This window comes from Schistocerca nitens, chromosome 4 (genome assembly GCF_023898315.1).
Source record: "Schistocerca nitens isolate TAMUIC-IGC-003100 chromosome 4, iqSchNite1.1, whole genome shotgun sequence".
In the NCBI taxonomy this organism is placed as follows: domain Eukaryota; kingdom Metazoa; phylum Arthropoda; class Insecta; order Orthoptera; family Acrididae; genus Schistocerca; species Schistocerca nitens.
Genome location: NC_064617.1, coordinates 50,010,820 through 50,023,496, shown reverse-complemented (window position 1 = coordinate 50,023,496; position 12,677 = coordinate 50,010,820).

The following is a 12,677-nucleotide window of genomic DNA, read 5'->3' as shown; positions in this document are numbered from 1 at the left end:
GTTGCCGGGCTTTCGGGGTTTGGCAGCATGTAATTGCGATCGACTGGCTATGGTAGTTTCTAGCACGGTGTCGCGGACGGGAAGCATTAGCTGGCACACATCAAGAGCCCGTTTTCGCCTGGTGACCGTGTCGAGAAGAAGGCGCGCCAGCATCCAGATTCTGCAACAACGACGGCCGACAATGAGTTACTGTCGCCACCTCCTCGATCGACGACTTCAAACCTTCAATCAGCCAACAAGGAAGACTAAAAGCACGTAAAGTTTCAGAACTGTATGGCAGACCTCAGCTTTTAAAATTCTTGCATCACAAAATTACAGCAACTTAGCATGAACCTTTGTTGCTCATTGTCCCAATTGCATTGCCAAGCAAGGTCCCTTCCTTTTCCGAAATGAACCCGAGTGTCGTTGAAATTCAAACGCCAGCATTAAAATAATATAATTCAATTTCACTGCCTTAATTTCAAAGTTCAGTTAAATTATTCATAGCTGGCTACAATATTTAGATTACACGAGCACAAATTAAGAGTGCGAGTTTTGTTAGCATATTCTAGCTTACCTGTGACTGCAGCTCAGCTTGGTACGTACTAAATTTTACTATTGTTAATTGTTCAGAATCATTTAATTCAAGTTCGAAGTTAAATCTCTTATTTCTAAATTGCGTAGATTCAAGCAGCTTTTGAAATGATTGTTGAGGTAGCCCAAGACTAACTGTATTTTACTGAATTTCAATATGCTTCAGAAACAAAGTTCACTATTAATTTCAGTCACTAAATTAACTTTCAATTTTCTGGTTTTATTAATTCTTCTGCTAAATTAAGTCAGAGTGTAGCGAAATTTATTACTTCTGACAAACTTTCAGTTTTCACACTACACGTGTCAACCTTCAGTTGCCACGCTTCTAGTGCTAATTATATGTGTAATAACCTTTTTTTTTCAGTTACTATAGTAATTGTCCTTAGGACTGGCGACCGTAATTTCCCCCAAATCTCAAATATCTAATTACCGCTGGTTAATTGTTGACCTAACGGCCGCACATTTACTTTCTATGTTAACTTTACCCCTTTTCAAAATTAATTTCCACCAGTTTCATTTGCATTTTTCCTTTCATTTAGATGTAACCCTTTCCTCCTCCCTCTTTACCGACAAATTAACTTCGGTGACGATTGCTTTTCCCAAATTTCCATTAGGTACACGTGGTTTAAATTTTCACTGTCATTAAGGTCGATAAGTGAGGGGGAGGTTACATACTGTTTGCTCAATATACAGATTGAATAACATCGGGGAGAGGCTACATCCCTGTCTCACTCCTTTCCCAACCACTGCTTCCCTTTCATGCCCCTGGACTCTTCTAACATGCAGATCTGGAATGACAAGGAACTGCTGTAACTATTCGCCCTGAAGATGTATGCTCCAAAACAAGTGTCCCAGCTCTACAAAGTGTATGTTACTTGTAGTATTATGTTTTCGGCTAATGATTTTTAATTATATCTTTCAAACTGATTTATTTTTTATAATATTGATTTGATTGTTTCCCACAACATGGACGCAAATTTTCAGATATTTTATTCATTACATATAAATGCCTTGAAAAATCAAAATTTATTGAATCGTGTTATAAAATAGACCAGTAGTTTTCGGTGAAATTTTAAATATCGAAACTAAAAATATTTCTTTCTGCCACATGCATATTTGATGTATTTCTATAAAAAAGCTGGCATTTCATTGACAATTTTTTATTATTTCATTATGGGTGGGGGGTAATCTCGACAAAACCTACAGGCAGATTTCAATACTCTTTCCACCTAGTTCCAAAAAATAAGTTTCTAAGTCTGACAGAAGTTTCCTTCCCACAATAAGTTTTTATAGGTCTGAACAATGTGCGCTAACGAACTTACAAAACAAGTAAGTTTACTACTTCTATTAGAAAAATTACACCACATGCTGTATCTGGGTGGTGCAACTTTTCTACCACGTTATTATGGCAGCCTACCATGATACAGCACAAATAAAGTGAAAATAATAAATATAATTACAGTAATATAGGAAAAAACATTAGACACTATTTAATTTTACGAATATTCATATATGATAAGTAAATAACAAGAAGTTAGCAATGGCTTATTTCTATGGAACGATTTTGAAATGCATAGAAAACTCCAGTTCGCTATAGGAAATCCAGTTGGCTAAATCATAACAAATCCGAAATCACCATTACAGTAAATAGTTTTTCGTACTTCCCAGTTTATGCTTGTGAGTTACTATCACCATGAAACACACACACAGACTTGCACTACAAAGTAATACTCATACACTGTTATTACCTTCCTACGAATTATAAAGAAATAAATTCTCAACTATCTGACTGCGAGTTTTAAAATTCTCTAATGTCTCCTCCTAACAACTGTTCTGCAATGCTCCTATGCGCAGCAGACAACTTACCTCGACCTCCCGCTGCAACAGCCTGATGAGGAAGGAACATGTTGAAATATTTCAAACGCAATACTGCGATCCATGCAGAGTGGAATGCATGAACTAACCGCAGCAACTAATGACACGTTTTTATATACATAGAAACTGATCGCTCAGGAGGGGTCTGGTCAACTACCCTTACACAGTGTAAAAAAAAATGAAAGAAATCAATAAAGTCTATAGTCTATTATATTTGCAATATATTATTTAAACAATTGAAACGTCGCCTTACAAAAATTATACATGACTGTGCTTAAACTGACACACAATATTTTTGGCGCAACGCAATCTGACTTTCAATAATCCCTACAAAAGAATGGCCCTGACTAACATTAACCTATACCTTTCACAAATCACTTACCTCACAAAAATCTTCGTTACTCAAGCTACTTCAATACAGCGAGCGCCACTACTGCCAGCTAAATAAAAGATTCAAACTACTGAAGGCACTGACTACTGATAGGCAGAGTTAGCAAATGAAAGATTTTGGTAGAGAACAAACAATGTATTTACCTTAAAAGTGTCAAAAGTCATATATATATATATATATATATATATATATATATATATATATATATATATATATATATCAGTTAATGACATCCAGCCTTACAAATTTACTGTCTTTGTCCAGATCATCCTCTCTCAAAACTCCGCCATCTCACTCCCCACATTCACCACTGCTGGCGGCTCACCTCCAACTGAGCAACGCTACGCGCTGTTAACAGCCAACTGCCCAACACTACAATGGCAGACAACAATGCAAACTATCCACAGACTGCGCACAGCACAGCCAGTGATTTTCATACAGAGCGCTACGTGGCGGTTACCAATAAGAAAACCTAAACAGCCTACTTACACACTGACAAACTTTAAACAGACTTTTAATTATTCCACAATGTCTATGCTCCCTAAACACGTTTCTGGCCACAACAAAGACACGACTATTACTCTCAATGTATGCATACACAAATCTGAGAAAATCCCTTCAGTGTGCAAGCAACCAACAATTACGTGCAGCGAAAAGGCAAAATACCAGAAATCCTCAATTAATACCAAATACTCCTCCGGCGCGGCTACAACCTTTCATGCCGCGCGTCTTCTCTCCAGCGCACCCTGAGTCCGACGACTTCCGACTCCTCTTGACAACTGTTCGCTCGCTGCTACTCGCGATAATAATATCTCAGAGTCAAAGTTTGTGTACGCACACAGCAAAATTATAAACGTCCAACTTTCAATGTGACTGCAATTTCTTTTAATCATCATACAACGTAAATCCCTCGAACCAAAACTATACCTCGCAGTTGACCACACCCATCAACAAGAAGATTAGCAGAAGTGATCAGGTAAGTAACCGTTCCATACTCTGACATAGATGCGTTGTAGAATCTTAGAAGATATTATAAGACCAAACGTAATGAGGCATCTCTAACAGAATGACCTGCTCCATGTCAGTCAACACGGAATACAGGAAAGAAGGAAGGAAAAGTGGGTTTAACGTTCCGTCGTCATCGAGACGGAGCACGACCTCGGACTGTGTCAGTTATGGGGAAGGTAATCGTCCGTGTCCGTAGAAAGAAACCGTCCCGGCACTTGTAGTACGAATACACGAATTCCGAAAACATCGGTCATGCGAAACGTAACCAGCGCTTTTCTCTCATGACACCCCGGAAGCCACGTAGCAAGTTAGTCATGCGGATGCATTGTTCCCTGACAACCTAAGAGCACTTCATTCTGTGCAACAGCAACATTTATTATCCAAAAATTCGTCCATATGGGGTAGCAAACTATATTTTTAACTGCCGTATCGGAGGACTCATAGTACCGCCCACTGCTGTGACTTCCCTTTCCGCCTGCAAATGGCGGTAGTGTCAGCAAGCAGAAGTAAGCTTGTGTATCGATGTGCACTCGAACCGGATATTTTCCTCCTCTCTTCAGGCTTTGTCTGTTCCGTGCGCACGGAATATATTGTTGTACCCGTTTTTAAGATAAGTGATTAATTTTGCTGCTATATTTCGGTTGTCTGTGTTACATAAGGAATGACACCTACCGATTATTTATATAAAGGAACGTACAGTGTGACAACATCCTACTCCGTGTCTGTCGTGCTGTAGCGGCCACCCGATCGTCTTCCTGTATCGACCGAAATAATTCTAGTTTTTAATTTCTTCTTCTCATATACTTTCAGACTGAAATGGCAGAAAATGAGAAAAGAAAGAGGAAAACGGAATAAACAGTGCATGAAAATGGCTACGAGAAAAGTTATGTCTACTAGACTGTCCGCGTGGGAGGTGACTGAAGCGCTTTGAAGGAAAGGAAGTATCACCACCAAAGGGAAGAGATTAAAAGCAGAGAAAATAAACTCTAAAAGAATGTTGAAGAAAGCAGTACTTGTTAGAAACGAAAATAAACACACAAATGGTGGCTATGGAGAGCCAATGACGCAGTGGCGAAAAAAAAAACTGGAATTTACTGGAGTTTATGGGTGAACAGAAGAGACTTCAAAGTGCACTAAGTGTGTGTGGAGGTGTCTGAAGAAGACTGGGTGCTGTGTATCAAGTGCAGAGCCTGGTAATTTGTTGACTGTGTGGATCAGGAGAGTATTTTGCATTCTATATACGATCTCTGTAAAACACTGAGCTAAAAACTGGTGAACTGAGCTGAAAGGGTAACAATTAGTTACCATACTTATGTGTTCTATTGTTGTTCTGTAAGTATCAATGTATTGTGTCATTAAGAGCCGATGCTGTCACAGAAAAAGGCAATGATCGATACTATAAGACACTTTCTACAAGCCTTGCACTTGTTAACCTCCACAGTTGCGTAGTAAAGTCAAAAATCTTAAGCCGTCTGGTAGTGCACGACTATTCGCTAATCCGGCATTGAAAATATTCAGCCAGATCTTGATAATATTTAAAAGTGGTTCAAAGATTGGTCTTTCCTTTAAATTTTTTGAAGTGTCAAATTGCACATTTCACAAAACAACAAAACGTTGTATACTTTGACTTCGATGTGAATTAATCGCAACGGGAATCAGTTCCCTAGTAAAAATATCTGAGTGTAACAATTTTTGAGTATATGAAGTGGAATGGTCATACATTCTCAGCTGTAAATGAAGCAGATGGCAGAGTTCGGTTCATTTGTAGGATACTGAGAAAATGCAACTAGTCTGCGAAGGAGATTTGTTACGAAACACTCGAGCGACCCATCCAACAACGTTACTCAAGTGTGTGGGTCCCATACCTAATGCACAAACAGTGGATGTGCAACGTATACATAAATGGGCACCACGATTGGGCGTAGGTTTGTTTGACTCACGGGAGAGAGTTGCGGAGATGCTGAAGAAACTGAAGTGATAGAATCTTGAAGACAAACGCCAGCTACACCGTGAAAGCCTGATTACAAAGCTTCAGGAATAAGCATTAAGTAAGGAATCTAAAAATATATTACAACCCCCCGCCCGCGCCCCCTACCTCCCCGCCACATATCGCTCCCGTAGGAGCTGCGAAGTCCAGATTACATAATTAGATCTTGCAAAGTGGCACCTGAACAGTCAGTCTCCCAGTGCTCCGTATGCGAACAGAACAGCAGTTGGGGTTTCCCTAATAGGGTAAAAGAGCCTATATTTCCGGTGGGTCCCTAGTTCCAGGTAGCTGTATACGTCCCTTGCTTGGTGCTGGATTCCGTAGCTCGCTCCAGCAACCAGTAGCGGAGGTCGCTCAGATACGCCATTGTGAGTTTGGCGTAGTGCTGTTCGCTCGCCACATCTGTTTTTGCATTGTGGTCAGCATAAGTGTTCAATTGGAAGTAATATGTCAAGTCAGGTAAGGCGTACTTGCAAAGTATTTCATATGAGACAATAATTTGAAGCATGCTATTTCTTAATTGATGAAAGTGTCGTGAACCATTCGTTTAAGGGTTAAGTTGTGGCTAAATAGAAGTAAGGTATCGTCTCTAATAGCGGGTAGTAACAGGTTTTAATATTTCGGCTGCCCGAAATTTGGGGTCAGTTTATACAAACAGATATTCTGACATTAATTCCAGGTGCCACCTCTGTACTGTTTGAGTAACAAAGACGTTGGGTGACATGATTTGGGCGTGATACAGAGCCCCAAGATAGAAGTGGTTTCAAAAAATGTGAGATCTCTCCTGTGGAATTTCTCCTCAGAAATCTGCAGCGTATGCTGACAAGACTTCAGATGCTGCAGCAGGCCCCTTGTCGACTCTAGTTACTTGAATGGAAGAAACATCAGTTCTGCTTTTGAAGTCAGTTAACCCCTCTGCTTCCACCATCAAACCCGCCACCAAGAGCAGGTAAAACAGCAATATTGACCCAATCTTCTTTTAAAAAAGCTTTGGAGCAGTCCCTGGTTAAAATAAAAAGAAAGGAAAGCAAGCAACAATACTACAGAAAGAGAGACCACCTTCTAAATCTACCGTAGGACGTTCATTTGATGCATCTGATGGACCTTCAACATTTGGGGTTACCAGCAGGAAGTTCTTCGTAAGAAAGAATCAGAGAGCCACGGAGGAACAAAATCACAGTGAGGAAGAGTCCGATTCAAGCGTTGATGAAATCGTGTTGAAAGTCTCTTCGTCTGAATGACAAGGGAACGATGAGTACATTTTCTTTAGTCAACTGATGCTTCTGAACAGACGTGTATGAAGTGCGTCGGTTACTTTTCGCTGGCGTTATGAGGTTTGTACAGGTGTCGACGATGATACTTGGAATGATATGAAATGTGACTTCTGCTTCAAAAAACACAAAGATTAAAATTTGTCTTGTTATGGGTGACCTCTGCAGAGTAACCGACAATTATGCGGCACTTTTTACTTCTGAAGCAAACGTTTGGTACAAACCGTAATTAGGAAACCCTAAATCCCGAAATTTAGAACAATATTTTCCGTCGGTAATGTTCAACGCTTTAATTATTAGGCCTGATACTACAGAATGAGATAATATTCGGAAGACTTTTTTGCAAGGGTCATATTTAAATATTTGCTAGTAACGATGCAGGGCACTTTCCCGAAATGTAAAGACGGTAGGGCAGTTTCCCCAAAGTGGTACCACGGGATGCACACAGTGCCCGGCACTTGACAGTAGTTTACAGATGCAGTTTACTTCTTTGTCGTATGTTGACTAACCTGAGGGCATTATTTTTTTTCAACAGATTCGCGTGTTCAACCACAGATCTCATAAGCAACTCGAAATTTATTGATGTTTGTGTATTAGTCCCCTGCCTGTCAAATAATAACCAAGTTATATCTGAAGAACCTATAATGTATAGCAAAAGTGTTACTATATGCTCTCAATACTTTGGCACTTGGTGTGGGGGCTGCTGGAAGTGGTTATGTCTCTCACCTGGACTAGTCTTCTAGGGTAGGCGAGATACAGACGAAACAAACTGATACCAGTTCTCTGCGTCCCTGAGAACGCAGAACCCACACACATAGATTACGGTCCTTTCAACGAATTAGTGTAATCGAAACTCAAAGAACAAAATACTTGGCAGTGCGACTTAAATCTTTATTCTTCGTCAGTTGAAGTAGGTGCTTAACTCTATAAGACAACCTACCGAGATATCCGCTCGCAGCATACCAAGCGAGAAGTGCTAAGTTACAGTGATCACAAAACATTTCTGATGGAAAAGCGCCGGTGCATTTTATTACTCAGTGACGGGGTATATGCTAAGGCAAACAAATAAAATAGTACTGTAACTTGCAGCGATGAAGTTAACGAATGTGTGAGCACGCTTTAGAGGATAATGTAATTGCTACACAAAAGAATTTATTTGGGAGTTGGTTTTCGATTTTTTTTGTACAATAGAAGTTGCTCGGTGTCTAAAACCAGAGCAGAAAACGCACAGCAATGTCAGGGGAAAACGGCTGGTGGTGTGAAAACACGTCTGGCGCATGACGCGCCACGTAACAAATCTCTCCACAGACAAAAGAAAGTCGAGAACTGAAGCCGACTGTGCGGTAGACGCGGAGACAAAAGAATGCCGCACAATCGACTCCCTGACGCAAGGGGCGGCGCGCACAAAGGGCGTGTCTTAAATGAGAAGACAGGGAGAAAACATGACGGCGGCCGGGCGCAGATCCTGTTAGTTCGCACGGCTGTGCTGATGCTGGGCTGGCTGAAAACATTGCAGTGAATAGGGAGCTGCGCTGACAGACATACGAACAGTACGTTTCCACTAAGTATAGCGTCACATCATGGGGAAGAGGCACTAATAAATTTAGCTCTTTCGCAAATACCGTCCTTAAGTCGACATAGACATGCGTTGATATACACGGTGATTCAGCTTCCCTACCGATGTCGTTTCAGGCAACCGTCAATGTTGATTCTCGCCTTAAAAAACCACACGCCAGATTTTCATATTCTCTCGGTCGCTACGCGTATAATACACTCCTGGAAATGGAAAAAAGAACACCTTGACACCGGTGTGTCAGACCCACCATACTTGCTCCGGACACTGCGAGAGGGCTGTACAAGCAATGATCACACGCACGGCACAGCGGACACACCAGGAACCGCGGTGTTGGCCGTCGAATGGCGCTAGCTGCGCAGCATTTGTGCACCGCCGCCGTCAGTGTCAGCCAGTTTGCCGTGGCATACGGAGCTCCATCGCAGTCTTTAACACTGGTAGCATGCCGCGACAGCGTGGACGTGAACCGTATGTGCAGTTGACGGACTTTGAGGGAGGGCGTATAGTGGGCATGCGGGAGGCCGGGAGGACGTACCGCCGAATTGCTCAACACGTGGGGCGTGAGGTCTCCACAGTACATCGATGTTGTCGCCAGTGGTCGGCGGAAGGTGCACGTGCCCGTCGACCTGGGACCGGACCGCAGCGACGCACGGATGCACGCCAAGACCGTAGGATCCTACGCAGTGCCGTAGGGGACCGCACCGCCACTTCCCAGCAAATTAGGGACACTGTTGCTCCTGGGGTATCGGCGAGGACCATTCGCAACCGTCTCCATGAAGCTGGGCTACGGTCCCGCACACCGTTAGGCCGTCTTCCGCTCACGCCCCAACATCGTGCAGCCCGCCTCCAGTGGTGTCGCGACAGGCGTGAATGGAGGTACGAATGGAGACGTGTCGTCTTCAGCGATGAGAGTCGCTTCTGCCTTGGTGCCAATGATGGTCGTATGCGTGTTTGGCGCCGTGCAGGTGAGCGCCACAATCAGGACTGCATACGACCGAGGCACACAGGGCCAACACCCGGCATCATGGTGTGGGGAGCGATCTCCTACACTGGCCGTACACCACTGGTGATCGTCGAGGGGACACTGAATAGTGCACGGTACATCCAAACCGTCATCGAACCCATCGTTCTACCATTCCTAGACCGGCAAGGGAACTTGCTGTTCCAACAGGACAATGCACGTCCGCATGTATCCCGTGCCACCCAACGTGCTCTAGAAGGTGTAAGTCAACTACCCTGGCCAGCAAGATCTCCGGATCTGTCCCCCATTGAGCATGTTTGGGACTGGATGAAGCGTCGTCTCACGCGGTCTACACGTCCAGCACGAACGCTGGTCCAACTGAGGCGCCAGGTGGAAATGGCATGGCAAGCCGTTCCACAGGACTACATCCAGCATCTCTACGATCGTCTCCATGGGAGAATAGCAGCCTGCATTGCTGCGAAAGGTGGATATACACTGTACTAGTGCCGACATTGTGCATGCTCTGTTGCCTGTGTCTATGTGCCTGTGGTTCTGTCAGTGTGATCATGTGATGTATCTGACCCCAGGAATGTGTCAGTAAAGTTTCCCCTTCCTGGGACAATGAATTCACGGTGTTCTTATTTCAATTTCCAGGAGTGTATTAGTCTTACAGAACTAATGAACAGGGATCCCTTTTTCTAGGAAATATAACGTAGTTAGAGTTTGTAATGGGGTACGTTTCCGCTGGACGCGACCGTTTTCGTGTTATTCAAGAAAATGTGAGCTCCAAACGCACCTCCATCCCCATACTCATACTTCACCAATCAGGATTTATGGTATATTATTCGTGGTACTTCCACCTACGACTGTACAAAGAATTCCATCTATACGAACTATTCCCGATAGTCGACCTATTTTGATCGGGCTAACTACCAGCAAAAACAGATATTTCGTTGGATATATTATTTTAAATGAGCCAGCAAGAGCAATGAAAGAAAAAAGACTTTTGTAAACGTTAGGGCTATAAAACTAATTACATCGACAATTCGATCCAGACTTAACTCTTACAAGCATGTGAGAGGCAAGGGGACTGACACTAATGAAGTACCCCAACGTGTGAGAGTCAAGGGGACTCACACTAATAAAGCACCCCAACATGTGAGAGTTATGGAGCAACCCAACATGTGAGAGTCAAGGGGACTGACACTAATGAAGTACCCCAACGTGTGAGAGTCAAGGGGACTCACACTAATAAAGCACCCCAACATGTGAGAGTCAAGGGGAGTCACACCAATGAAGCATCCCAACATGTGAGAGTCAAGGGGACTCACATCAATGAAGCATCGCAACATGTGAGAGACCAGGGGACTCACACTAATGGAGAACCCCATGGAAACATAATTCTGTTCTGTCCATATAATTGTTCCTGGGTAACGCTAAAAGTAGAATAAATGAATTTTATACTAAAGTAGCTTAATTTGGCGTAACGAAAGAATTGGCTCACATTTTTATCGATTTGATGCGTCTTTCGCGGGTAGTTCTAAATAAATCAGAGTTCTTCCCCAATTTTAATTTTTCTCGATTTCAGCGCCATCTGCCAATGGTTTAAAAAATGTTTCAGACAGAACTTTATTACTTTTTTTTATGGAGAATCCGAATGTCCAACAAAAAATGGGTGTTTCCATTTAAGATTTAAAAGTTGACCCCCGCCCAACCCTGGTGATGGGGGGGGGGGGGCGGGCGGGGGCTGGAGGTCACATGTAGCATCATTTGATGTCTCCCTTTGAGCTTATGAACTTGTCTTGCTCACTATTTTTACCTGATGTACAGTTTTCGAGATAATCTCATCTGAAGCTTCAGCTGGACCATCCTGTATAACAATGTGGGTTGCATGAAACGACGTCGGTAGGGGCAAATGAATCACCTTTTATATAGAGCAGTTCAAGATATCGTCAGTCTGTTTTCATCCTAATGAATTGTGACAAAGTCCTCCCTAATATGATGGTTAGTATCATTTTACAACTTAAATAATTATCTAGACATCTGTGACAATGTCGCATTTTGAAAGAAACGATAGTAATTTCAATTGCTAGCTTCGTAGTTCTAAGACAATGTTTCACTGTTGAAAATCCTATAAGAAGCTTCGGAAAAATTACAGTATTTAGAACGCAGGATTCTACAGTTTGGCGCATGAAAGCTAGTATTGTCGTAATTAGAATTTAGTGTTGTTATAACTCAGCTTATTTCCCTGAGGCCTTTCAGCGTCAAGCGCCTGTTTTCATGTATCAGTATGGTTGCAGAGAAATAAGCTGAGTTACCTAACACATATAGAAATCGGCATCGCTACCATTGTTCTTGTCATGGATGTATAATGAGCGAAGTTATCACGAGGTTACAGATTTGAAGCCGACGTCAGCCATCTTAGCTGCCCCAAACATTAGCTTCTGATGGAAGTGCTTTGATAAAAAATTCCAGATCTGGTCGTTTTCGGATGTAATTATCGTTCTCATTGTTGTCTAACGTGTAAAGGAAATCACATTTCACTCGTAAATGGACTCAGTCAAGCGAAATTTTCTTATTTATACATATATTTTAGTTGTATTGTTTACTTTACTGGAGTCGTTTTATTTATGTCATTCGACTTTAGATTTTCTGTAATTCCAACTGGAAAAGCTCTCTGGGTGACTTCTGTAAGAAGGAATGTTCGTAAACCAACTAAATATCGTACAATATGTTGTCGGCACTTTCGTGAAAGGGTACATGGACCGCCGCCGCTATGGCCGAGCGGTTCGAGGCGCTTCAGTCTGGAACCGCGCTTCTAGGCGCTCAGTCAGGAACCGCGCGACTGCTACGGTCGCAGGTTCGAATCCTGCCTCGGGCATGGATGTGTGTGATGTCCTTAGGTTAGTTAGGTTTAAGTAGTTCTAAGTTCTAGGGGACTTATGACCACAGATGTTGAGTCCCATAGTGCTCAGAGCCATTTGAACCATTTGAATTTTTGGAACCGCGCGACTGCTAACGTCGCAGGTTCGAATCCT